General features: G+C 35.6%; 1 long non-coding RNA gene across 1 annotated transcript; it reads right to left on the reverse strand.

Annotated features, from left to right (window-relative positions):
- Positions 1 to 177: 177 nt before the first annotated feature.
- LOC126964449 (uncharacterized) lies at positions 178 to 14,224 on the reverse strand. Its single transcript, XR_007729376.1, has 4 exons — positions 14,095 to 14,224; positions 10,775 to 10,969; positions 5,872 to 6,001; positions 178 to 523 (listed from the first exon to the last, which is right to left on the reverse strand). It is a non-coding gene; the product is annotated as an uncharacterized LOC126964449 (long non-coding RNA).
- Between the last annotated feature and the right edge of the window lie 5,729 nt (positions 14,225 to 19,953).

The raw sequence follows: 19,953 nt of genomic DNA on the forward strand, positions 1-19,953 counted from the left end.
TTTATTCAACCCGCAAACTTAACTTACTAACGTACTTAACTTTGGATCCCTACACTGCTTTTACCAGACTGATTTTACTACATGGGGTGCTGGAGAACCCCAAAGTTTAATGTGGCATATCTTTTTTTAAATAATAACAGGTTTTAATATATATATAATATATTTTTATTAGTACTAAGTAGGATCTGAGAACACAAATCAACCTTAAAATCTAGCTTTTCTAATTAATTTGAGTATTTTTTTACGATTACACACTAAATCACTACTCTGATAGTTGTTTGGATCTCAGAAGTTTTAAATACGAAGTGAAAAATAAATTTAACCAAATAAGTTTTTTTAATACATAATATATTATAAGACTATTCACATAAGGGATTAGTGTCACCATTAGTGTCAATGGGAACATCACAAAGCGTTTCACATGATGATGCGTCGTACAAAGTTTCATCATCTCTGGTCTCATTTTCGGTCCGAATCTCCTCATACGTGGTGTAAATATACTGGACCCATTTTAAGAGAATCACTGAAACGAATATAGTTGATTACTAATATAGAATAACATTAAATAAAAAATTATTAAATAAAATAAAGTTAAATTTACACCCATGCTTTAAATGCTCTATTAAAGATTCTGAAACAGTTAGCTTATTGGCAACCCAATATCCAAATAACCATGACATCATCCAAACGAGTGTTGTAATGAAATTCAGTACAACATTATATCATCAGTTTTCATAATAACACTCCTTTGGATGATATTATGGTAACTAGGACAGGCTTTTTTAATGTTAGCAGTAAGATTGTTTCAGAATCTTTTATAGAGGATTCATATTATGGGTGTAGATGAAGTTTTGTATGCAACTGTTGATAATTAGGTATCAAAACACTCATGTGATACTATTATCAACCCACATTCATGTTTTAATACCCCTTATTGCACAACAGTTGCATAAATAACTATTAAAACTTAATAATAAAACCCGTGTACCACGTGAGCAATAGATGCCTCAGTACCATGTTACCCTATATGTTCACTACATTACAAACTCTCGCTTAAATGCCAAGAGCTATAATATATTCACAGAGATCTGCAAGGAACCCTTACGTACACGGCTGTTCTATGTTATCACCCTGTATAATATAATAAAAAAAGCGCGTACACCTTTCTTAAAGGCCAGCAACTTTTCTGTGATTCCTCTGGTGTCGCAAGAGAATGTGGGCGGCGGTGATCACTTAACACCAGGTGACCCGTACACTCGTTTGTCCTCCTTTTTCCATAAAAAAAATGGAACGAAACTGAATAGAAAATATAGCTCACGGCCCTTACATTTTTTTTATGAAAATAAGGGACGAGACTGGCAGGACGTTCAATTGATGGTAATTGATACGCCCTGCCCGTTACAATGCAGTGCCGCTCAGGATTTTTGAAAACCAATAAATTTCTGAGCGGCACTACAATTGCGCTCGTCATATTGAGACATAAGATGTTAAGTCTCATTTGCCCAGTAATTTCACTAGTTACGGCGCCCTTCAAACCGAGAAAAAATAATGCTTACACATTACTGCTTCACGGCAGAAATAGGCGCCGTTGTGGTACCCATAATCTAGCCTGCATCCTGTGCAAAGGAGCCTCCCACTGGTAATACACTATGAATGCTTTACCAAAGTAAAAAAAACGCTGCATCCCTGATCATCCGAGAGATACCATAATAAAGACAAGGTTAATGATACGAAATAGAAATTGCTTTTGAAGTTATACCAAAGAATATGGAATAGTACAAGCACTTCTTCTCAAATTCGACATCCTGATGTTAATTAGTAAACTAGATCAGTGATTAAAGTTATTTAACTAAATTATGCCTTACAATAATATTTTAATTGGTTGTATTTAATACCTTCTTTGTTTGGTCTTTCTGTAAATACAAAATAGCACGAGGAAAAATAATTCTTAAAGATTTTTGTTTTATTACGCCAATGAAGCATAAGTTTTGCGTGTGTAGGTACATCAGTATATTATGGACACACTTTTGTATACTATAATCAAAACAACAACAAGTAGAAACATTTAAAATTTAGATTAAGGATTAGGTAGATTTTATTTTAGGATTGGTCTCCGCTGCTCTCCAACTAGATGCCGCAGGCGTAGTCGCAAAATGCGGCAACTAATACGCCCAAGTGGGCGTACTCGAGCTAATCTCGAACAATATGTGACGTTGACGTGCCACATGTTCTGTTAAACTTAAACTAAAATGCCGGGTTGCGTAGCAAAATTTATATAAATAATACTACAAGAAATGAGACTGACACTGGGATCACATATCATCAGTAAGTATTTTGTATTTTATTAATTTCATTGTAAAATAACACGAAGCGTATGTTACAAAATTTGAAAGATGTCATTGAGTGTCAAGATGTCACGCACACAAGCATCTAATAGTTGTAATAATAAAAATAATAGTTTAAAGAAAGACTAAAAAACACGCTTTATGTAAAATTCAACTAAAAAATAGAAAAAAAAATTAATAAATTTAAATTGAAAATAGTGTAAAGGAAATATATATTTAATTATAAGAAAAGCGTGGGGTGTAGAAGAATTATTATTTTAATAATATCTTAAAAAGCACCACACGCTTTTTTTTTCAATTTAAATTTAATAAAATTTATTTCCTTTTTTTAGTTGAATTTTACATAAAGCGTGTTTTTTAGTTTTTTTTAAACTATTATTTATTTTTCATTTTTTAGTTAAATTTTTCAGATTGAATGAAGGGATTTTAATATTTGCGAATAAAAATATTTTAGTTATATTGAAAGATCACTTAATTCAGCTAGCCGGAGATCACCGAACTAGCTCTTATAATAATGAGCTCAGTTAAATTACGCATTAATAATTTATAATGGAAACAGATTACTTAAACAGCGCCATCTTTTCGTAAATAAAAACATTACTTCATCATCACAGAATCATTTGCGTTGCATACGCGTACGTTCTATGATATAATTTCATAATTGCCTTAAGAGTTTATTAAAATGCTGTTGAATGGCGTGAAATACAAATTCACCGCCATCTATTCGCTTCTAAACGAATTAGATACTATAATTTTGTGGAACTGTCTTGACATGTCGCACGATTCCTTTTTTTTGTTTTTTTGAGAGGAGGAAATACGGTTACGTATTTACGCCCCGGAACGGGGCGTAATATGTCGGACTCGAGTGTCCGCGTAAGCGGACACCCCATACCGACTAAAACCTCCTCTGTGCTGTTAGCAGCCCTGGCTTTCACAGCGAAGTAGGACGTGGGCCGTCGAGCCGCAAAGACTACGCAACAACAGTCGCGGGGCGTCTCCTAAGGAGACTCGAACCTCAGACCGGCTGTGTGCTTGTGGGAAGGAGAGAGAATGAAAATGAAGATGAAAGATGAAAAGGTGATAAGAACACACTCACCGGCGAGTGTGGTGATGGTTTGTGTAATGTATGTAAGTGTGTATGTATGTGTTTATGATTGTATGTATGTGTGTTTGTATGTATGTACGTAGTGTAAATGTTTGTGTGCATGTATGTTTGTGTTTGTGTCTGTTTGTGGAGTGTGTTTGTGATTGTGTAAGTGGTGTATGTCAGTCCGTCAGTCAGTCCGTGTGTGAGTGAGTGTAGTGAAGCGATTACAGGACGAGGACTAACGTCTCGTCAGGTATCAAAACAATGTGTGGGTATCTAGGGTGCGGGCCGCTGGCCAACGTCAGAGCGACGAGTGCCAGTGGTTTGCGGTGGTTGACCGCGCCTACGCCTGCGAAGGCGGTGTGTGCGTGTCTGTGTCGGTGTTTGTGTGGGTGTCGCGTTCGCGATGGTGATGTCGTCATCCGGGTCTACCGTTACGTGTCTGGGACGTCTTATTGGGTTGAGACTATGGTGAAGGGGGGTGTACCCGCATGCCTTCCTAACCAAGATGTTGGGATGGTTAGGCGCCTTGTCAAAGAAGCGTCGCGAGATCTCTTTAAAGTGTTGAGCTATCGTCGGAAGCTCTAGGTCGCGGTGAAGGTCAACGTTTCGGATGAACCACGGGGCTCCGGTTGCCATGCGCGTGAATTTATTTTGAACTACTTGCAAACGACGTAAGTAGCTCGGTCGGGTGTGCGCGAAAACGACGCTTGCGTATGACAGTATGGGCCGTACGATGGTTTTGTACAGCGTCACTTTGTGTTTGAGCGGAAGTTTGCTTCGCCCACACACAAGTGGATAAAGGCGACTGAGGACAAATCGGGCTCTATTGAATACCGTATTAATATGTTTCTTGAAGTTCATATTGCTGTTGAACGTGACTCCTAAGTATTTGTAATCCTTTACCCACGGTATGGGTGTTTCATACAATTTAATGACGTCGGTCGGTCGTTTTTTAGCGCGGATGATATTCGCGTTACCGAAGAGTACCGCTGCACTCTTGGTGGGGTTCACTTCAATCCGCCATTTTCTGAACCAGTTGCCTAGTTCATCGACGGCGGCTTGAAGCACTTTAATGTTCCTGCTCAAGGTTGAGCGGTTCAATAGAGCGGAGCCAAAGTAGAGTGCCGTATCGTCAGCGTACTGAGCGAGCTGGACATTCGGAAACTTGGGAATGTCGCTCGTGAAGAGCGAGAAAAGAGTGGGAGAGAGGACTGAACCCTGTGGCACGCCAGACCTGATGGGTCTGGGTGAGGATAGGGTGCCCTCTACTCGATATCGGAAGGAGCGATCAGTAAGGTAGGCTCGTATGATGCGCACGAGCCTGTCTGGCACTCCCAATTGATACAGCTTGAATACTAAGCCGTTGTGCCATACCTTGTCGAATGCCTTCGCGACATCGAAAAACACGGCTGCCGTGGTACGATTCCTTTGTAGTTTACAATAAACTACTAGATGGCGCTTAATTTAATTATTTAAAAATTATATATATTCGCAAAACATCTTATTTTAAAAATTGAATAATGGAATAATCTTATCAAATTAGTGTATTGCCATCGGTCCTCGAAAAATCTACAAAGTTTGAATGAAATCTGGCCGTTTAAAATCGCGTTGGGTCAAAATCGCGTCTAAAGAAGTCAGTTACAAACAGACAAGTGAAGCTAATATATTCATTAGAAAAAATAATGCTAATAGCGTGTAAAAAAGCGCTGTTCTTAGGTAGGTAGTGCTGTATCTTGTTGGAGTGCAGCGGAGACCAATCCTCTAAGATTTAAAATATATAATATAATTACAATTATGCATAAGATAAAAAATCGTTTCAGATATTTCAATATCATAAGGTGAACAAACTAAAATGCAGACAATCCGCTGCAACTGTATCAGGTACCATAACGACGCACACTTTTTTGAGGACGACCGCAGTTATTTCTAATGAATATTTCCAAAAAACCTAGACTTCTCTTCTTCAAAATACAAAATCAAATTGGCTATCCTATCTTTGACGTATTATTATTACACATATTAAATTTTGAACATAAAAATTTATGAACGATGCGGGACTCGATCCCGCGACCTCTCGAGTTCCTTTGAAAGGTGAACAATCACATATCAAGATTTATGAACGTGACGTCACTCGAACGGTTGGCTCATTGGAAGAGCGCTCACACGGAATATTTATCAAATTTAATTTGTGTAATGAATCGCAGAAGTGAGGGTTATCACTTTAAAAAAATTATTAACCTGAGAGTTGAATAAAGCATACAAGATTTTGTAACGAAACGACACTCGAACGGTTAGCTCAGTTGGTTAGAGCACCGGCATGGAACGCCGGAGGTCGTGGGTTCGAGTCCCGCTTCGTTACATAAAATTATGTTTTTCAAATATTATTAGTATAATTAATCGTATTATTATTACAAACAAATAGACAAACATACTTACTGGCCGTTATGAAGGTGATGAGTGCACTCACATAATGTTTTGATATGAGACATAGAATGATTATCAACAGTTTCAATAAAACAGCGAAAGATCCCAAGGCGAAGTATGGCAGTAGGAGTTCATGACGCTTCTGAAACGAACAAACACACCGACAATATGGTCATTAGTTATATATATGTAAAAATATTTACAATACTATGATTACATAAAACTAAAACTATCGGGAAAGTGAACTAAGAATACTGGTAGCATTTCCGCGTTGGATTGCTAGGCTGATCCGTTGACCGAAATAGCTGCCATCGCTTGGGTTTTCAATAGCCTTATTGAGGCGCGAAGATAGTATTTTGTACATTCTCCGCGCCTCTGGGCCCCACGGGCCAAATGTCTCGACACCAAACATGTTATGACTCACTGAGACCAACATATTTGCGTCGCTTGCTGTCTTCGGCAGTCAAAGCAGCAGCCCCAGCACCAACTGACGTGACTTGAACATGAGAAGGAGCCAGAGTGTCGACGATAGTCGCGTCCCACACCAGCGCCCTTCCGCGTGCCCATACTACCAGCGTCATTCCATCAGGACGCTTGCCATCGCGGCGGGTAGGCAGGGTAGGTAGAATAGCATTTGGCTCTAAAACAGCTGGTATATTAAGAGCGGCAAATGCCCTGCGGATGGCTTCATTATGCTGGCGTGACGACTGATACGGCCTGCTGATTTTAGGCAGGATAGCCCGTGACGCCCAAGACTATCTACCTGAACGCCACATCTACATTGATGTGGTTCATTCTGTACAATATTTATGTAAGGATATATTTATAGATACATATATCGATTGTCTTCCTCTATCATAAAGAAACAAACTAACGCAGGGAACGATGACTGGTCCATGCGTCAACTCGTGAACGGGTGCCGCTTATGGTGCCAGGTCGACCTGTTATAGTTAATAAGTCATTGTATTTGTTGGATGCGATTACTAATTATGACAGAAATCACGACCATCATGTTCACGAAGCATCCTTACACAAACAATTAAGTAATTCAAGCTCTAAAGGTTGATGCATCCAATATATATGAAAATTTATATTTATACAATTTATTCTTTACTAGCTGACCCGGCACAATACTCGTACTGCCTCAATCGATAAATAAAAGACCTAAACTTTTGTATGTACGTCAAATATGTATTATATGTATTTGTATGCGTTCAGAAATTTAATTTGTGACAAAACTTAAGATATATCAATCTACATAAACCTAATCTGATAGATAGTTAACAACTGTAGTTAATCTATCAACTACAGTAAGCTAAAATTAAGTTTATTTTTTACTCCTCCTGAGAAAGTAAGAAATATATAAAAATTCTAATTCGTTATTAAATTTTAAACTATTCTTTCAATTTGATTACTGAACGACGGGGGACGCATCGAAGGAAAAACATAATTGTTGGTTTTATTCAATTCCCAGCATTTTCATATTTATTCACCTTTTAAACCTTCCCTGGACTTCCACAAATAATTCAAGACCAAAATTAGCCAAATCGGTCCAGCCGTTCTCGAGTTTTAGCGAGACTAACGAACAGCAATTCATTTTTATATATATAGATTACAATGTGTGTGAGTGTTATCGGTACACACGCACACTACAATGAATAGACTAATCACGAGAGTGTTATGGTCAAAGTGAAAGATGCTCTACTTCAATTTTATATTTTTAACCAACTACAAGGAAAGGGTTAGGTTCTTCATTTTTAGGTGTGGATATTTTATGTGATTATTAGTTAATATTAGGTCCTTACACATGAAATTGGCGTTTTGTATGGGAGGAACAAAAGGTCGAATATTTTTAAATATAATATATTTAATTAATCAAAGTATGAACCATTGTTTTCTATGCACTTTTGCCATCTCATAGGTAGTTCATTGATCCCTTTACTAAAAAAAAAGTCGGACGGGAATCAATAAAATCTGTGAAGGCGATTTGGACTGCCCCATCAGAGTTAAATTTTTTCCCTTGCAAGAAGTTGTCCAAATTTCGAAAAAAATGGTAATCTGTTGGAGCAAGGTCCGGAGAGTACGGAGGATGTCTTAGACATTCCAATTGAAGCTCTTCTAATTTGGTAGCCGTCTGTTGTGCAGTGTGTCTAGCGTTGTCGTGAAGAAGCAGGGGCGTGGAGCGATTGACCAGCCTAGGTTGTTTAGCCGCTAGCTTTTCCATCATGGTTTGCAATTGCTGACAATAGACATCAGCCGTAATAGTCTGGCCAGATTTGAGAAAACCGCAATGAACAATACCGGCACTAGTCCACCAAACGCTTTTTTCGCAAAAAATTTTTTCGAAAATAATTTTCACGCAAAAAATTTTCGCTTGGGGCAGGATTTGGCTGGCTGGCCAGGATCCAACCATTGCGCTGAGCGCTTCCGATTATCGTAAAGAATCCATTTTTCATCATAGGTGATGATTCGGTTTAAAATACCTTAATTATTGTGCCGGTTCAGTAATGTAACGCAGTAGTCGACGCGTGTTTGCCGGTTTGCTTCAGTCAATTCGTGAGGTACCCACCTTTCAAGCTTTTTAATCTTCCCACTTTGCTTAAAGTGAATTAAAACAGTTTTATCACTAACACCGCAGCCTGCAGCTAACTCGGACGTGGTTTGTGATGGATCCGCTTCCACAATAGCCTTCAATACTTCATTATCAACTTGGGTCTCAGGCCGTCCACGGGGCTTGTTCTGCAGGTCGAAATTTCCAGAACGAAAACGTTGGAACCGAAAACGAACTGTGTTTTCTTTTGCAACATAACCGCCATACACATCATTCACCCTTCGAGTCGTTTCCGCAGCACTAGTGCCACGGCGGAACTCGTATTCGTAAATAATGCGATACTTTAAGTTTTCCATTTTGTAAAATGAGTGACGCAAACAGAAAAAAACAAATGAATGACGTTCATCGAAGCACAAATACATGAGTAAATAGCTGTGCAAATTTGAATTTGGAATTCCTTACCAAAGAGGAGACATCGTGATTAAAGTGGCCAGTACGAAATACGCCAATTTCATATGTAAGGACCTAATATATGACGATAATATTACCATTTTTATAATGGGGGTAATTGTAGACATAAATGAAATACGCAAAAAGTTGCTATTTTCAAAATTAAATTACTTTCCTTTGTTTATTTCATGTGTTTTAGTAACTATAAATTTCTAAACATTATTTTACATAACATGGATTTAAGTACAACGCGCTGAGATTTTCTCGACATTTAAAAAAAATATAAAGTAGAGCAACTTTCGTGACGACTCTGGACCCAACCAATAATAATTATTGGTGTGGTGTCTTTGTGAATTGTACTATCTATAATAGCATAATATAGTTCATAGCACCACAATACCGCGTACCATACATCATTGTAGGCACGTTCACATTTCACAGTACGATATATTATTGGCTTACTATACGCAATATAACTGAGCATTTGACATTTATAAGTGTCATTTCAGTGACCTACATGAATAAAGTGATTTTGATTTGATTTGTTTTAAAAGATTCACAAGCTCTTTTCAGACTACGCTATACTATTGATATATATAGTATAGCAAATAAGGACCTAATCCTATACTACAGTATAGCATGACGTTTATATTACGCGATATATTCGAAACTTTTTATAGTATAATATGTACAAGCTCAGTTGACCGCGATCTTTGAGAAGCGTGCACACGATCGACACAATGGATTTAATACTGGATAGTCTTGAAAACTCATTGAACGATGATGACAGTGCGGAATTTGACACTATTATTCATTAATGCCACGAAAGAAGAGAAATTCCAGACCACTGTTACCACCGCTAGTTCATGCTGTGCTATATGGTGAGCCACCCTGTACTTCCTTCTTCCACCTTCAATAAGTCTTAAATCACCACGTTCTCCTCTGAACTTTACAATATGATTTGATATCTATGGTCTGGCACACTGACCTGTATAAATACCACTGTACTGTTCCATATGTTTGACAGCAAATATTTGTGCCTAATTGAAGCGCCACTCGCGAGCGTCTAGAGAACTAATTTTGACGTATAATACAAATGGCTGCGAAAGAACAAACAATACCTACTCTGAAGTATTTTTGCATTTTGAATTAATTTCGTTTGTTTTCCGTGTTACTTATACTTCAGGAATCAACGTAATAAAGTACACTTTTTATTTGTAAATAGTTTCCTAACATCTATCGATATTTGCTGAGCTTGTCATCACTAGTTTTAGTACCGGAGACTCTCGCTACATCGCCAAAATGGCGAATATCAAACAGGCAAAAAAACACTTTGTCAGCCGCCAGTCCAGTTGTAACTAGTAGAGGTCAGTGGTCTGGAATTTCTCTTCTTTCGTGGCATTAATGATAAGATAGTGTCAAATTCCGCACTGTCATCATCGCTCAATGAGTTTTCAAGACTATCCAGTATTAAGTCCATTGTGTCGATCGTGTGCACGCTTCTCAAAGATCGCGGTCAACTGAGCTTGTACATATTATACTATAAAAAGTTTCGAATATATCGCGTAATATAAACGTCATGCTGTACTGTATAGGATTAGGTCCTTATTTGCTATACTATATATATCAATAGTATAGCGTAGTCTGAAAAGAGCTTGTGAATCTTTTAAAACAAATTAAATCAAATCAAAATCAATTTATATGTAGGTCACGGAAATGACACTTATACATGTCAAATATTTTTTTTTCTTATTGAAACTACTGCTACTTCGTAAATGGTTAAGAAGAAGTAGCAAGAAACTCTTTTAAACCATGAATTACATTTTCATCGTTTTACAAATCATTTCAATTGACGTCAATGCTTTAAAACTTAACTAATAAAACAGTAACACAGGACGAAAATTTAGAACTAACCTTTATAATGCCAATAAGGAGCAGAATTGAAGTGAGCGTTCCCAGTGCCGACAGAACGAGTAATATGATTGTGACCAAAGTAATGATTTTTATATTATTATTGTCAGTAAAATATTGAAAAATCCGAAGGTTCAGATCGATTTTTTCCAGAATCAGAAAATATATTAAGACTGACATATATATTGTAGACCAAACCTGCAATAAAAAATATTTTTACATTACAAATTTTGCCGATAATAAAAGAAGATTGTCATCATCAGCTTCAATCAGGAATCTAGTAATAATAGTAATAGTTAAGCTAGTTAGCTTTATATGTTTTTTCTTTAAGGCCGCTATCTCAAGAAATCGCAAATATATATAAAGCTTATAATAATGTTTACAAAGAAAATTCATTTTTGCATTACATTTCAATTTTTTATAGACAGTGCGAAAAAAAATTACCAATATAACCCTATTATTTTCAGTTGGAGCTATGCTATTCATTCAACTTGATAAAAACTATACCAAAATTTATTAATTGTGCACCAATACAATTTAAATAATGATATAGTTTTGTGACTTTTGCAAAGATAATTTTATTATGGTTGTAATAAATTAAATATGCTTCTAATTCTGAATTAATACTATGGCTATCTTGTGCGAAAGACGTAACCTAGCTCTGCTCGATTCCTCAAGGCCATCGGCTCGGTCCCCAGCCTTAAGAACTATGGCGCGTATTCGTCTGCATACATTACTCTTATCTATACATGCTCGTCGGTTGCGGGTGCTTCGGACCTTTCCTTTTCTCAAAAGGAAAGGTCGACAATTTGGTCGACGAATGATTCATTTCATCACCATTATTTCATTTCATCATTTATTTGTAGTCATGGGTATACATAAGATATTACAAATCACAATAAAAGTTCTTAGTTAAACAAGTAAAAGAAATATCTATATAACAATAATAATTATACATGTTTATTTGAGACACACATCCATATTACATAATTTTACAAAGTCACAATTTCAATCAGTCTAAATTATTAAGAATTACAATTATTTATGAATATTTAGATATTAATTTGAAATTGAATTAAAAAATATATACACACACATATATATATACATAACGCCAGTAAATTGATATGTAAACAATTTAAATTGGTAAAAACATTAGTAAGTAAGTAATTAAATTAAGTAAAATGATATTTTAAAATGTCAATTGAGTGAAGCATCTGAAATGAAGTCTTTTATAGAATAGTACGATTTTGTCAGTAGGAGATTAAATAGTTTCTTCGTTCTGTGATATGTGGGTATCTTGTTAAATATTCTCGGTGCCATTTCAAGAACACTATTGTACATAGAAGCTGTGTTGCTACCATGTAAACGTAATCTACGAGGTCTCCTGCGACCGACTTACTTTTATGCGAATTTAGCTCCAACTGTCGAATAATTGAAGTGAGAGAAGTTTAAGTTAATGGGAATTATTATCTTTATCACATGTTAAATTAACTGTCTTATTATTTGTATTTAAAGTCAAGACGGAAGGTAGGCACCAGAACTCTTAGTGAAACCATGTATCTTGTCCGGAAGATCTTAGAAGATCAAGAGTCTTACAGAAACTACGTGTCTAAGTTGTGTTTGGGCTTAGTAGAAATGTCATGTGAACCACTACCCATATTACCAGTGGGAGGCTCCTTTGCACAGGATGCCGGCTTCAATTTGCATTTAGTGATGAATTTCCAAGTCGTGTCTCTATGTATTCTGGCACAGTGAAATCAGACGTGAACGTGAGCATCTCTGTGTTGACTTCTGTCAACTGCTGTTACGGGAATTAACATTGACACTATATGACATTATTTTTTTGGAAAAGGAGGACAAACGAGCGTACGGTTCACACCGGAGGAATCACAGGAGCGTTGCCGGCCTTTAAGGAAGGAATATGCGCTTTTAGAAGGTGCCCATGTCGTATCGTCTTGGAAACTCCGCACAAGGAAGCTCATTCCACAGCTTTGGTTTTTCAAGAAAGTTTCTTGAAAATCACACTGTAGAGAAACTCCACACATCCAGATGGTGGGCATGATATTCCAATTTCTGGCGTGTCGTTTTTGATTTTTGATTTGATTGAAACTGATGAAAAATTACTTGTTAGCAGATATATACCGTATTTAGTATTGGTATGAGCAAAGTGCAAAAGATTTTGCATACACCCGAGGCTTTTAACTTTAAGCATGATTTAACGGATAACTAAAAATGATAGTGTGTAGAGTGGTACCGTAAAATATTAAAAAAATATAACAGAGAACAGTCATTGGCATCATTTTTTTTATGAAAATAAGGGACGAGACGAGTAGGAAATTCAGCTGATGGTAATTGATACGCCCTGCCCATTACAATGCAGTGCCGCTCAGAATTCTTGAAAACCCAAAAATTCTGAGCGCCACTACAACTGCGCTCGTCACCTTGAGACATAGGTTGTCAAGTCTCATTTGCCCAGTAATTTCACTAGCTACGGCGCCCTTCACACCGAAACACAGAAATGTTTACACATCACTGCTTCACGGCAGAAATAGGCGCCGTTTTGGTACCTATAATCTAGCCGGCATCCTGTGCAAAGGTGCCTCCCACTGGTAAATTCATACATGCTTTGAATCTTAAACCATGAATCTAAAAGGCAATCAGCGGAATGGGTCTTTTCCTTATGAAGTAAAGTCTACGAAAGGACGAAAAGTCGACGCATTTTAAGTAAATGGTTGCTTATTTATCCGTTAAATTGGGACATTTACACCAAGCACAGCTACTACAGATTGGAATGTAAATACGTGCCTGCCCATAGTTCTAAAAAGGTTGCGTAAACCGTCCGCGCAGCAAAGTCGAAAGTTCCAAACTTCCAAAGAATTCAAAAGTGAGTAAATATTCAAGTGATATGTACCTATACTTTGCAAAAACCATTATCCCTACTAATATTATTAATGTGATTGTAAGTTTGTTTGTTACGCTTTTAGGCCGGAGCTACTGAACCGATTTTGATGAAATTTGGTATACCGATAGCCTAGAGCTTGGGAAAGGACATAGACATAGAAATTCACGTCGTCGAGCTATAATTTTAACAATTGCAGGCTTTGTTTGCCATAGCAATCTTCCTCGAAATAAGATCCATATAAATAAATGAGATAATCTTCAATTCATAACTTGCTTATTATTTTAAAAAACCCGTTATCTACGCGGACGAAGTCGCGGGCATCATTATATCATAAACATAACAATATGTGGCATTATTTAAAATAATCCAGAAACATGGTATGAGAAGTAAATGTTATTTATATTCAAGTAGTACTTACCAAGGACAAAACACCAATATACAAAGCCTTTTTATTCGACACAACCATTTTTAAAACGAAACTATAACAAGAAGTTATTAATTTATTTTTTTAAATATTAATGCACAACATATATCCGAGACAAACGGTCACCACTATCAAAGCCAAGGCAAACAAAAGCAAATCATATTGAGTATAACGCTTTCTAACAAACTTTTGACTAAGCATTCTTTGACTACTATAGAAAAACAGTGCCGAATTCAAAATTAAATACGTTGAATTTGCGATCGATTGACATTCGGCGGCAGGAGTCAGTTCAAACTTCAAACGGCTCTTCAAAACAATTCCACGGGAATTTAATAAATGTGTTAGAAGACACAAAATGAAGCGAGGTCACCCAACCCATATACTACCCTGCATATTATTATGTTTACGTATACTGCATAGCATAGGAAAATTTCAATGAATTATTAAAAATATATATACATAATTGTACCTATACCTTCCTCACAAGCCTATCTTTTAAGTTATAGCGCTAGTGTGGTGGTCGTTCGTTCTTGTTAGCTACCTACTCAAGCACGGTCCACGATTCTTGTAAAGCTGAACATCTAAGGCCTATCAGAAGTACGATATCTAGAAGACGGGGACGTAGCGAAAGACAATAAAACCTGACATTCTGATAAATCCTTTACCACACCTTATGATTAGATAATAATACTGTTAATTTTTTCAAAATATGAGGCGTTAATTTTTTGCAGATAGAAATATAACAGTTATATATTTTCGTTATCATAAGAATAAATTTTCTTAAAATTTTAAAGTTCGACCCTGGCAAATACTTAGGTAGAATTATACAGCTTTTCAAAACAAATGCTCGCACTTGAAATTTCTAAGAAATTTAATCGTAAATTAAAATATGTTGACTAAGTGTAACACTGTGATGAGGAGAGTGGGGACAAATCCGTCTCGTGTTTGTTTAGATTGATGAAATTGAAAAATATATATGCGACATCACTTTTGTGGGTAGTATTAAAAGTTTTCTAAGATTTAGAGTAAACAAATTAAAAAAATATTTACTGGATAATGAAAGTAAGAATTCTAAACTGAGTGCAGTAAAACTTACTTTAACCATTCATCTGTTACAAAACAAGTAAACAAGTTTACAAAAGTAGTAGTTTTACCGAAAATTGAATTATTTGTTATGTTTTTAAAGTCCCCTAACTTCCAGGATTTAATAAACAAATAAAATTTGAAAAAAAAAATATTTTCTTAGTGAGGGTAAACATAACAAATTGTTTAGATTTACAAGAGCGACATTTCAAGTCAATTTCCAAGGTTTTTTAAATTTTATTTGTGTAAATTTAAAATTTTTAATGGTCTCAAAATATTCGATGTTGCTTTAGTTTTTTTCACTGTAGAAATAAGTTGAAAAATAATTTGGAAATTTTGAGGTTTAGGGTTTCGTACCTTAAAAGGAAAAAAACTGAATTCTTATAGGATGTTGACTTATCTTGCTTTGTTATCCCTTGAAGCTGTGAAAATAATCTAACATCTAAGTTAACAAAAAAAAAAATACCGTAAAAAAAGTATATTTCGACACTCTCAAGGGAATCAAAATTTTTGTGGCAAGTAATAACGTCTTATACTACAAGTGAGAATGGTAAGTAGTAAAATATTATTGAATCTTATAAAAATTGTACGGAACCATCGATGGGCAAAAAAATGGGGAGAAAAGCCGAGTCGGAGGTAGACGTGGCTTTTTTTTTTAAATAATATATATTTTTGATCATTAAATTCGGTTTTATTAATTATCTCCAAATAATTCTTCTTGATTGAATTTTGGGCATATTATTATTTTTAAGGTTCTGTGTGCTGGCCCCAATTTATGATATGATTATAATTAATATTGAGGTCTCTGAAAATTATTTTAAGTTTTGACTACTGGAGTTTTAATTTAATTCACAAATTATGACAATAATTTACACTCCATTCAATCTTCTTTATATTTCTTAATACAAATGGTGAGCATTTTGCTGAAAAAACCAAAAACACTATACAATATTACCCTTAAACCTAAATACCCATAAAATTTAAGAAGTTCCATAATAATGACAGGAATCATTAGATTAGCATTGGTGGCTTTATTAATCATAATAATCTGTAAATCTTGCTCAGGCATAGAAATAAGAATGTTTCAAAACTTAAAAATAAATAAAACAAAGCTGTAAGCTTTAATATTAATGAAAAGGGTGCTAGTGATGTAAGACATTCCTCAAAAATAAAATCATCCATTCTATAAACATGCTTAAAAAAAAATTCCCACTTTGAGAAGTTTACTTTTAGTCCCTTGTACGAGGCACGAAAGTGGCCGATTCTCTGTGACAATCGCGTAATATACTATTTTAATATATAATTGCAATTCTTATTACGATTTTACGTATTACGATAAGAAATCAAAATTTGAGATTCGAATAATTTTGTCACAATAGACCCCGTCCTCCCCTATACATCACATAACACATTCATCTTTGCTAACTCTTGCAAAGGGTTTCGAATTACTACAACTTCAAGTGGGTACTTGTCAACACACATCAGAAAAACTACCTACTTTGTAGTTAGTTATTTGTAACAACTGTACAGGAGCCCTACTCCTAAAATCGATATTCGATAAATCGTGGTATTAGTCGTATCGAATCCAACTCTTAGTTACATCGTAATCAATGTCGAAACGGTGATTGAACGAACGAAACATTATTCGATACTATCGGTCCTAACCCTAATCTAAGTTGAAAATGTCAGAGACGAATATTCGAATTTCACAAATAATCAAACGTCACTTTTACGATAATCTCAACGACACCTTCTAGGCTGTCGATGCTATTATCGTTTCAAGTTGTATAGATAGGTATATTTGCCATACAATATACATACTTAATAAATATTATTGAAATAATTATATGTGATTTACTATTCAACAGGATTTTTTTTACTACTAAGTCATATAAGTCATTTTGTTGATCGTTTATGCGTAGAAATAATGCAAATGGCCGCCTGAGAAATAGGAAGTCGACGAGAAGGGTTGAGTTACTTTTTTACACATTTTATTATCCGCAAGTTTTGTATTATTTATTTAATTTTAAATGGACATATTATATTCGTTACATATTTTTTAACATTTACATTATGTGTAAATAATACCAAATTGGTGGTGCAGAGTCTGGCATGGCCTAAGCTATGTTTTGACTTTTGACACTTAACAGCGACATAGCACAGATAATGTTTAGGTTTGAACATATTTCATTCACACTGACATCGAAAAAATCACAATATTAGTCTATGGTAACGATAAACGATAGGGAATTCGAATATTTGTTAAAGTAGGATAGTTGCGATATATTCGGAGTATTATCGTGATCGTTCCGAATGTATCGTTGTCGATTTTGCGAGTAGACCATTGTACTGTACTGTACAGTGCAATCCACGATGACGCGCACCACTATTCCTCCTAACCGTTTATAGTTTATGTGTGCAAGCTTCCGTCAATGTGTGAGTGCTATCGGTACACACGCACACTACAATGAATAGACTAATGGAGAGAGTCATGGTCAAAGTGAAGGATGCTCTACTTCAATTTTATATTTTTGACCGACTACAAGGAAAGGGTTATGTTTTTTATTTACAGGTGTGGATATTTTATGTGATTATTAGTTGATAAACGATAATATTACCATTTTTATAATGGGGGTAATTATAGACATAAATTAAAACAGTGAAACGTGAAAATGTTGCTAAGTTTCAAAATTAAATTACTTTCCTTTGCTTATTTCACATATTTTAGTAACTATAAACTTCTAAACAATAATTTACATACCTGGCTTTTAAGTACAACACGCTGAGATTTTATCGACATTTAAAAAAAATATAAGGTAGAGCAACTTTCGTGACGACTCTGGACTCAACCAAAAATTGGTGGGGCGCGTCTTCATGAATTGCACTATCTAGGTGGTGGCTGGATGATCTTGTTACCGGGAGGTCTGCTTGATGTGTTTTTTATTATTATTATTTCCACACACACACACATACTCACGCCTTGTTGCCGTCGGGGTAGGCAGTGACAATAGAATGCCACTTGCTTCTATCCTTACAAACCTCACGCGCTTCCTCTACATTCATTACTCTTTTCATACATGCTCACCGGTTGCGGGTGCTTTGGACCTCTCCTTTTCTCAAAACGTCCCCAATTTGATCGACGAATGTTCTACGAGGTCTCCCGGGACCGACTTGCCCACACACACTTGCCTTATATATTTGATGCGTCATTCTTTCTTCACTCATTCGCTCCACGTGTCCAAACCATTTAAGCATTCCTTTTTCAGTCCTTGTCACAACATCCTCTTTCAAACCACAGCGCGCTCGTATTACCGCATTCAAAATTCTATCAGTCAGTGTTACCCCACACATACTACGCAGTGATCGCATCTCAACTGCGTTAATTCTTCTTTTATGCTTCTTCTGCCATACCCAACTCTCACTTCCATACATTCGCGCTTCTATTATTTCCTTTAAAGCTAAAATAGTTATATATTTTATTTTATGAAATGCTCACAAAATGCCTCTATTTATTTACGGTATGTGTGGATTGATGCATCTACTATACTCAATAACAGCTCTTGTGTATATAAGTATTAATTTACTTTTTTTCTTTTTTTGACTTACTCGTGTAAGTATTTTTGTTGCGTCACTTTGCTGTATTGTAATTAGAATGATTTGTAAAACAATTAAAATGTACATCTTGACTTAAAAGAGTGGCAATGAGTTTCTTGCTACTTCTTCTCATTAGCTCAACCCTTTACGAAGTAGCGGTAAATTCAATAAGAAACAAAATTTTTTTGACATTCGTAAGTGTCATTTCCGTGACCTACATGAATAAAGTGATTTTGAATATGAATTTGAATATATACCGCGCCTACAGAATGTAGTGTTACGAGTATATTTATCTTATTGAGTTTATAAAATATATGTTCTGTAATACGGACGCAATTATTATGTTAAAAAACACTGAGTCAGCAGGGTTAATTGAAGAATTATGAGACGATGTTAAAAATGTTTTCTTGCATTATACTAGTGCGTGATTTGCAATAAAACTTTTTGGCTTCAATTGCCGGCTGCAGTGGCAACTCCCGAATTCTTTATTTTTTATTCTTTATTAGGAAAAGCAAACAACTCCTCTGTAGTACATTATAAAGAAATTACATATAAGACTAATAAAATTGTAGTCAGATACGCTACGCACATTACATTACTATGTAAAACTTTGAGATATAGTTACAATGTTAAGTACATAGAAAAAGGGCTATTTTTTCGTTAAATTATAATTAATTTTTATGACCTTACTAGCTGATCCAGCAAACGTTGTATTGCCGATATTAAAATCGCAATACAAAAGTAACTGTTGATCGTAGATGGGTGAAAATTGAAGTTGTATGTATTTTTAATGCTGACAAAATTAAAAAAAAAATTGCCACTTAACATTTAGGGGGATGAAAAATAGATGTTGTCCGATTCTTAGACCTACCCAATATGCACTCAAAATTTCATGAGAATCGGTCAAGCCGTTTCGAAGGCGTTTAACTACAAACACCGCGACATGAGCATTTTAAATATTAGATTATATTGAATAAATATTGAATATTTAATCAAATAATCTCATCATTATTAGTGATGAATAGATGATATATATGATAGAAGTATGTCGTTGGGGCAGTAAAGTCCTAGAATGGCGACCACGTACCGGAAGACGCCGTGTTGGTAGGCCCCCCACAATATGGACCGAAGATCTGGTTAAGATCGCCGGAACACGTTGGATGAGGGCAGCCCAGG

This window comes from Leptidea sinapis, chromosome 5 (assembly GCF_905404315.1).
Source record: "Leptidea sinapis chromosome 5, ilLepSina1.1, whole genome shotgun sequence".
Lineage (NCBI taxonomy): Eukaryota > Metazoa > Arthropoda > Insecta > Lepidoptera > Pieridae > Leptidea > Leptidea sinapis.